At 38.4% G+C, this 9,437-nt stretch overlaps 1 long non-coding RNA gene across 4 annotated transcripts; it reads right to left on the bottom strand.

The window, feature by feature from the left end:
* Window positions 1-2,703: 2,703 nt before the first annotated feature.
* On the bottom strand, window positions 2,704-7,026 carry LOC141626786 (uncharacterized). Of its 4 annotated transcripts, XR_012536367.1 has the most exons (9): window positions 6,744-7,026; window positions 6,144-6,257; window positions 5,923-6,025; window positions 5,622-5,685; window positions 4,965-5,005; window positions 4,806-4,831; window positions 4,067-4,149; window positions 3,618-3,663; window positions 2,704-3,529 (listed from the first exon to the last, which is right to left on the bottom strand). It is a non-coding gene; the product is annotated as an uncharacterized LOC141626786 (long non-coding RNA). The 4 variants fall into 4 exon arrangements; XR_012536366.1 differs by lacking the exon at window positions 4,067-4,149; XR_012536369.1 differs by lacking the exon at window positions 4,067-4,149 and having other exon boundaries at window positions 6,765-7,026.
* Between the last annotated feature and the right edge of the window lie 2,411 nt (window positions 7,027-9,437).

The following is a 9,437-nucleotide window of genomic DNA, read 5'->3' as shown; positions in this document are numbered from 1 at the left end:
CAGCAGTTTTCTTCTCGGTATATTGGTAGGCTTTGTGACCCGTTTTTCCGCACACATAGCAGACAATAGGACCCTTAGGTTTCTGAATCTTAGGTACAAGTTTGGTATGCTTCCCTGGACCATTCTTCTTAGCAGGACCCTGGTTCTTACTCTGACCAACCTTAGCCTTGCCCTTACCCTTGAACTTCTCAGAATTGGATAGACCACCAGACTCAACCAAATTAGCTTTAACAGCAGCAACAGAAGTATTCAAAGATAGACTAACAGGTTTGTCTTTAAGGCGATTTGCCTCTTCGGTCCTCACGTGTCCTACTAGTTCTTAAAGGGACAAGTATTTTTTTCTTATGCTTAAGGTGGTTCCTATAGTCAGACCAGGAGGGAGGGAATTTTTCCAGCAGTACATTAGCCATGAAAACGTTATCTAATTTCATACCCTCTTTAACAACATCAGCACATAAATTCTCATAGACTTAACAACGCAAATAACAGGAGGAGTGTCCTCTACAGACACATCAGTAGCAGCCTCTTTAACAAGGGCAGGCAGATCACTAAACAACACATAAGCAATTTCTAGTTGCTAAAAAAACATCAGCAGTATTTGTGACCAGCATTTATAGTTATTACCGTCTAGTTGTTCAAGCTTAGTCAAATCAGGAAGGGTTTTTGATAAGACAGACTACATTCTTACAGCAACAGGAAATAATTTTCAAATTATAATGCGAGATAGAGCAGTAACAATGAAAAGATAAGGAAATGAGAAAATATAACCGGTTTCGTAGTGACGTGGTATGAGAGTCATTGCCTTGAAAACTATTTCGATACGACCGTGGTGGCGATCAGCAATTACCGATAGTTCCCCAAGGATTTACACTACAACACCCAGACGCGCCCACTCGTGACTTAGAGCTTATGGAACGATCAGAAAGTATATACTTTAACCCAGAAAGTTTAGAAGAGGAGAAAAGAAGAGAGGAGATGTCCTGTTGTTTCTGAGAGATGTGTATAAAATGCTGAGCATAGGCTCTTATTTATACAGAAATTGGAGCAGTTAGAGGAGCCAAAACTGCTCCTTAAACTCAGAAGTCAAACCGAGAGAATGGAGGAGCAAAGCTCTCAACCCACTAACAGCTTTGACTGAACAAGTCCACAACAGAAAGCAACATTATTTACAAAACCGCAGACCCAAAAAGATTGGCACAGCCCGCCGCAGGCGATTGCCAAATCCTGAATCCCGAATCCGGATCCGGGGCGGGCTCGGGCACGACGTGCGTTTGTGCGAGCTGAATTAAGCACCTCGCAAGCCTCTACAAAAGGCTCCGTTGAGCCACTAGTGATATGGAAAGGAGGAGTTGGTTATATAAACCCCCAAAAACCAACACTACTCTACCAATGTGGGACAATTGAAAAAAAACAACTCGGCTCAAGGAGCCCCTATTTCCAACACCATCTAGTGGTGACTTTTTCCAAGGAGATGAAGAAGACATAACCCAATAAACAAGAAGAAAAAAAGCAAAAGAGAAGGAAAAGATATATGAAAATTACACACAAATAAAGTAATGAAAAATGAATACAATTAATAGACAAGAATGGTGGGAAAGTTGGAGATTTTGGAGGGAAAAAGGGGAAAATTGTGGAGGGAAAAAGGACAAAAATAATGGGGTCTATTAAATAGGAAAAGAGACAAAAAACTAAAACCAAATTGTCCATATGCAGAAGTCAACATAAGTCAATAAAACTATTAGACAACTACAACTGTAATCTAGAAGATACACCACGAATTTACGTAATCGGGTACCGCGACCGTTAGGTCGCCGTCAGCCAACTAGTATATGTAAATGCTTATTTGGTTCAAGCCCCCCTCTAAGAACCATATATAAGAATTTTATCTCGTACGGCTCAAGCAAACACACCCAAATAAAGGTTAAAGCTTCTTAATCTCTTTATTTTTTATTTTCGGAAGATGTGTAGGAATAAAAATCTGAAAGTAAAGTTTTTGTTTTTGGGGCGATAATGCCAATATATCATGTTGGCTCATCCATCTTTCATTGGTGTTGTGACTTTTGAATTAGGCGTACCAGAAGTTAATACTGATTTCAAAGCACGTACGCTAATTATTAAGGGGAGCAAGGACATAGACCCTAAAAAACTTACTGAGAGACTCCAAAAGAAACGTAATAATTTGGTTGAGATTATTTCCCCAACAAAAAAGGAAATGAATGCTTCACAACCTAAGAAATCTCAGGTACTACAACTATATCTTTTTGTTGATCACACAGTTTTTTTAACGTGGGTTAAGAGCACACATTAAATAGCCATATGATGAGCAGCTAGTCTTGTTTGTGACGGGCTAATTCCGTCACAAGCTTGTGACCTCTCACAAAAAGGGAGAGGGGATAAGGTGGGGCACCCTCCATGTGCTTCCCACTCACCTCTCAATGGACATTTTGTGATAAGAAACGGTATCCGTTACAAGCTTGTGACGGATATCGCCCGTCTTCAATGAGATTTTGTGTATGAGGGAAGATTCTTAACGTTATTTCATGAAAAATTAAAAGATCAAACCCATTGTTGCCATTTTTATAGAAATATCTTGATAATCTTTTCTTGTACTAGTTGTTGCACCACGCCCTACCGGGCGCGGTGCCCCAATTTGTCGAAATGCTCAGCGTAAGTAACTTAGAAATATATTAATAGAAATGGGCATATCTAATTGGCTATCACAGATTTAGAATTTCCGGAATGAGCAAAGTATTCATTACACAATTGGTGAAATTGCTTGAAAACATGATGTCTAATGCCGGCTAATTAGATAACAATTGCCGAAAAATAGTGGGCAAATGACAGCGCCGCTAAGGCATAGTCATTTCTTTTGCCGGGTAAACATACCTAATAATCCTGATAACAATACGAAAAGATAAATTGAACGTTGACGAACAAAAACATAACATGCTAAGTAAGGCCAAGTCTGAGGGACATCTCCAAAACAGCTCGTGTAAAGAGTGCGAAAGGTGTCTATGACATGAGCATAAGCTCGTGGAAGGTGTCGACGAAAAGGAAATTCGATAAGTTTAATAAATTCTGTCTTGACGAGGTTCAGACCTAAGTGATGCGTACTACTACTATGATTTACCCGCTAGTTTAGCTAGCAATTGTAGACTTACCATTGGTGCGTGTCCAAATAATTAGAACTTATTGTTTAGAATCCAAGAGATTTTGGTAGAAAAAAGGAAGTGAATGGAAAAGAGGCAAAGGAGATGACCTCCACTGTTCCAACTAAGAATTAGCTGACTAAATGTTGCAGTCCCATTAAGTTGATAATTAGGTTTCCCACTGACACGGAAATGACTCTTGTGATCACTCATCATAACTCCCAACTCCAGTGATGTTCCGACCTTACCAGTTTCCACACAAGTTCTTTTACCCGACTTGCAGAATTCACATTTGTTGCACTCGGTTTGGTAGCTTGGAATTACATGGTCTCCAGGTTGAACATTTGTTTATCTAGCGCTTTACTCTACTCTCCACGATCCTGCATAAAAGAGGTCAGATTTCATTACAAACGGAAAGCCGACATCAACTGATATGTGCAGCTTCATGTGATATGCTCAAATGCATACCCAGTAGCTTTATGACCAAGGATGCATGGGAAGAGACCTTGGGGTCCTGTGGGAACATAAACAAGTTATGCTAGATTAGTCTCCTAAGTGACCGGTTCACATATAGGAATTGTGAAACATATTGTACAATTTTTTTTTTAATGTACTCCGTAAATTAGCACATAGTGGATAATAGAAGCGGTCTCTTTAATAACACTTTGAGTAACAGTCAGTTTTAAAAATGTGCAGTAGAGATGGCAGTGTAGAGATGGCAGCGGAATATTTCCCACGCTAAAAACAACATTGCTCTTAACCCAAACACAATCTTACTCTAACAGCCGATCCCAACAAAAAATTGGCGCAAATCACGATTGACTCACCCTAAATAACTATTATAAAATTAAAAAACTTCAGAATCGTGACCCAAAAAATGAGCCAAATCAACTTGTGATTTTCGACTAAAAAATAACCTGAACTGAACTTGAGCATAATGACCCTGCCATCTTTACGTACAGCTTTTAAAAAGCGGATGCCTCACCTAAGCAACGGTAGCCTGAAGCAAAGAGGCTAAGTCACCTTCACTACTTTCCGGGGTAAACCAAATTAGAGAAAAGAAAGTGGGATGAAGAAGTATAACTCACTTGAGATAACCCCTATAAACGAATGCCTAACAACATCATCTTAACTCATAGCATAATAATTATAAAGATAACTTGAGTGAGGACAGCAAAATAACCAAATTTGGACAAAATCTACAGCTTTGCCAATATCTCACTGACGGAGCAAAGAGATAGTCATGAATTGGAAGAACAAGATTGTCAATGCCATGAGCCCACAAGTATTTCAATTATACTCCGTATCATTTAGTGATTTCTTTATACTGAAATAACGTCCAAGAATAAGCAACCAAATCTAAGGCGGTTGTCCAGGAAACTAATGTTTGATGAGCACGGCCTAAAGATCAACATAGCATAATGACTTGGTCAACTGAAAAACAGCAACCCACCAAAAATGAGCAAAGACCCACTTCAATCAAACCCCAGAACCAGTTCAATTAACATCACGATCACAATTTTTAAACTAAAAATGCAATTTTATTTAACATCAGAAAACGAAAGGAGAAAAGACGGGGAATGAGAGGAAGCATCAAACTGATACAACCCCAACAGTAGGATACAATAGCTTAGACGACATATTGTATGTAAGTACCTGATGTGAGAGCCTGCACATGAGATCTGCACATGAAAACCGAGAAAAGACGGATTAAAACAACTAACAACGGAAAGTAGAATGACGCCAGGAGAAATAATGAACCAAATCAAAACCCGCCAAATTAATTACTTGCCATTAAGCCAATAAAATCAGTACCTGTGCTTTTTAAAGAGAAAAATCAAGGGCTGCGCTGAAAGCTGCAATGTTTAGCACCATCAAATCCAACAGGGCACAAGAAGAAAGACAAAAGAATATAATGGAAATATGTAAATGAACGACACAAAGCAGTAGCGGGAGTGATAATCTGGGTATATGAGTACAAAACCCATAAAACGAAGAGCAATATACTAAACCAAAAAACCCAGAAAATAAAGATGAACGCAGAATACATTAGTACGGATGGCGGTAAAACCCCAGATTTCAACCGAAAGGAGAAGTGGATTTCAACCAAAGGGAAAAGTGGCGGAGAATGGGAAAAAGAAAGGGCGAAAAAATGAAAAGTAATCACAATTATGGACTGGGAGTGCAGCCGCATAGATCCCCTCTAAGAAACAGAAAAAGAACAAAACCAAAAAGGGGAAACAATCAATGGTAACAAACCTTGATTTGGATGGAGTTCGAGAAATAAATCACCATCAATGCGTGCTTGTAGGTACCCGGTGGTATGTGGGTGAAGAGGATGACGGTTTGAGATTGAAACGGGGAATGAATGGAACGAAAGGGTTTTGAGGGTAGAGGAATGAATGGAAGGCAAGGATTGTAAAGGAGAAATCAACGCGAAAAAAGCTGAAAGGTAGGAAAGTAGGATCAAACCTTCTTTGATTATGAACACCAAGCTCCAACCCTGAAGCTCTATTCATCATCCTATGAACAAGAGCTGTTATCAAATAAACCAATATCACTTTCGTTGCTGAGCAAAACAGGTTTCACACTATTCTAATGTGCAACGAATAGGAAAACGTAGTTCAACAGGCCGAGTACTTATCGCATCAAAGCGGCATAGCAAAAATTAACAGGGAACCAATATTGAGAAATGAAGATGAAATTTCTAAAACAATTGCTGCAAATTTTGATATAATCACCACTGCAAAGGTTCGGGGGAGCATATAATCACCTAGATAATTACTTCTCAGCAAGTGCTTAAGGAAAGTGGTTTTTCCGCTAGAATACTGACAGCGAAGCATGACCATTGGTTTTGCACCAAAAACATTGTCTGGCTGCACAGGACAACAAATAGCTATAATCAGGTTAGAAGATACACACAAAAAAGAGAGACATGATTAATAAGAAGCAGGAGAAAAGCTAACGAAAAAGCAGGATTTATAGCCTCTTTACCGGCAACGGTGATGCAAACTCATGAAAATTATAAGCTAACTCTCAAGGCTTTGGTTCCTGACTGTACAAATTCTTCAAACAATAAAGTATGTATGTCATAGATGATAAGTGTGCCTGCAAATGCAACCAGTCTCACAAGGTCAAGATAGTAGACCCATAATGACTTTGTGAACCACAAATTGTGAGTGTTGATATTCTTCTAGCATGACCGAATGAAAGGCTATATACTCTTAATAATTGCAACCAGAAGCCAATCGTAAACAGCAGGCAGCAGTGACTTAGAATATGAAGAATATTGCTTCCAATCGTTATAGTTTCACATTTGATATCCCACTAAATCTCCTTAGTGATGATTTAATTAACCACTTGTCACTCGGAATAACATACTAATATAGTACTCTAGGTAAAAAGATGATACTCCATATTATTTTTAAGTGAGAAGATAAGTAAATTAACCACCTAAAATCCCAAAATATAAAGAGTAAAAGAAAAGTATGAATGGAGGAACTCAGAGAGTGTGTAGCAATTGAAAGGGGGAATGGTTAGATGGAAACGGAGTATAAAAAAAATCAGGTAAAAAAGATGATAATTGGAAATTACCTCAGACGATTATGTTGGTACCTTTAATGGTGTATGAGTGAAGATCACGCCTTCTAGGTCGAGTTTTCCCCATAGATGAAGGAATAGTGCAGAAAAATGAAGGGTTTTAGCCATTTGAGGGAGAAAGATGGGTTTTTGCCTTTCGGGAATAGAAATACAAACCCCACATTTTTTTGATGTTCAAATGAGGAGATAGGGAATAGGATATGAGGCCATGACTAACTTGGTAAGTGGAAATGAATTTTCCGAGAGCAAAAGAGGGGAATTGCTTGGTGAGACTGGAAGGTAGAATGTCAACAAGATAGTGGAGAAGAAATGGCCACATGTTCAACTAAGCGAGTGGTGAGGAGAAAAAGTTTGATCACGTGTCCTGCACGGAAATGAGCAGATTAGCACTATTCCTAAGAAGCCTTTTTAGGACACACGTTAGAAAAACCGTTTCTCTTCCCATTAAAGTTTTGGTAACTATTTAAATTAATGTTTAATTGGTGGTGATGGAGCCTAAAATAATTCGAGTAATTCTTAGCATCTACATCCATCGTGAAAATTGTGAGAAGAACATAATGCAAAACATACAAAAGATGGCAGGTATACCTTATTAGTCAATCCTCGTAACCCTACATTTTCTGTTTCATTTTGCTCATTTTCTATAATTGACCACTAGGTTAAAACCTCTTCGATAGGGTACAATATCCACTACCTCTAAAGAATTCTAAGAATGATAATAATAGGGTGTTGATTTTCGCAGTACACGTTTTACTCATTGCAGTACAATTTTGACGATTTTACCCCTCTCCTTTCCTCCTCATAATTTCTCTTTCATTTGTCTTTCTAATTTCCTCTCACTAATGAATACCGTCGACAAATACCGTCAACAACCCGCTGTCAACCACCATCATCACGTCAAGGCGGGCCAACAATCCGACGTGGTCTACTGTGGTCGCCGGCCGGTCAACAATCTGACGGGTGCGATGTTTATGTGTGCTACGGGGTTGGACTTAAGAGTTGGAGGAGTTTGTTGGCGTCAGCGTGCTATGGAGTTTTTCGGCGGAAGTTGGAGCCGGTAGTGGGGAGCTTGTGGTGGGGTAGGGATTGGGTTTCACGGTGAGGTCAAGGGCTTGGGAGTTACATGGAGTATTGGTGTACTGCCATTGAACCTTCAATTTTTTTTATTTTTTTTTAATACAGTACATTGTTACGTGTGGGAATTCGGGATTTCGGGTGTAAACTCTTCAACCATCGTACTCCAACTCTAACGGCCACTCGTACGTCTTCGGCATACCACCGTTGAACCACTCAGGTGACGGCTGGCCATAAACTACCACCAAAAAAACCCATCATACCATACCAATTAGCCCTTAATTAATTTAGATATAAATCCTAACTAAAAAATTAAAGTATAAGAAAGGTCAATTTAATTATTAATATAGATTTAATGAATTAATACATGTTCTTCACTCGAATATTATTCATTCATAATTGAAAATTTCCAAAGATGTTGAAGAAGCTTAAGATTTCACTAATAGAGAGAAGGGAGAGAGAATTAGGTTTGTCTTTTTTTAGTAACGGCATGCAAATGGAAAGTTTGATACAAAAAGTACTGTAATGAGTAAAAATCGTACTGCGAAAATAAATTACGTAATAATATTGTCAAAGGTGCATTTTGAGCTCATCATATTTATCTAAATTAGAGTATCTAAGACATTATTTGGCTTTAAAAAGTATAGGTGTGTTGCAATCGGTAGAAATGAATATGAAAAATTTACAAATGATGGTCAAATGAGAGTTTGAACCTCGAAAACTTCTAGAATATTGTTTTAGCCAAAAATTGACCAAACCTTGTTAAATCATTTATGGTGGGTCAAAGCGATCTACTCTCTTTAGCCTTGAAACGCGGGTTAATTTATATGTGATTTATGGTGAAATATAAATGAAAATTAAGCGAAAATAACGATGAAAACAAAGTAAAGGAATAATGACACAAGAGATTGGTGATGCGGAAAAACCCAATGTGGGAACAACCGCGGGGGGAGTCGGAATCCCACCAAGTATACACTATGATCCTTTAAGGAATATTCTAGTGGAAGTACAAGTTAAAGGCTAGGAAATAAAGCTCTTTAGGAAAGTTTTCAGTTGGATCCTCTATCGGAGCTTCTGTTGGAGCCTCCGCCAAAACTTCTACTGGAACTATTACTGGAGTCTGAGTGTATTTTTGGATTTAAGAGCGCTGTTGTTGTGTAAATATGGTTCAATGATAGTGATGGTGGTTGTATATTGTGAGATGATGATATGTGTTTTGTTATCAGAGGCGAAGCCAGCAGGTAGCAAAGGGTTGCATGTGCTACCCCAGAAAAAAAAAGTTCAGTTGGGACGATGAAGATCTGCAACCCCATATCTGGTCTTTTATAGTTAACTAGGACGAAGTTCATATTTAGGCATAAGAAGTTAAGTGTATCAGTGGTAAAGGGTTTAGGTTACCACCCAGTAGGCCGGAGTTCGACTCTCATACGAAGCAGTATGCTTTACTTTTTTTTTTTGCTTTATATTCCATTAAGCTGCCAAATGCCAATGACGACCATAAATAGCAAATACAAATATTCAATTATTACCTTTTCTCCTTTGAGCTACTTGTAATTTTTGCTTTATAAATGATGAGTTACCTTTTTATTTTTTGTGAATTAAGAAGTACATTAT

This window comes from Silene latifolia, chromosome Y, assembly GCF_048544455.1.
Source record: "Silene latifolia isolate original U9 population chromosome Y, ASM4854445v1, whole genome shotgun sequence".
In the NCBI taxonomy this organism is placed as follows: domain Eukaryota; kingdom Viridiplantae; phylum Streptophyta; class Magnoliopsida; order Caryophyllales; family Caryophyllaceae; genus Silene; species Silene latifolia.
Note: the sequence above shows the minus strand (reverse complement) of the source record. Positions and strands in the feature narration are given on the sequence as shown.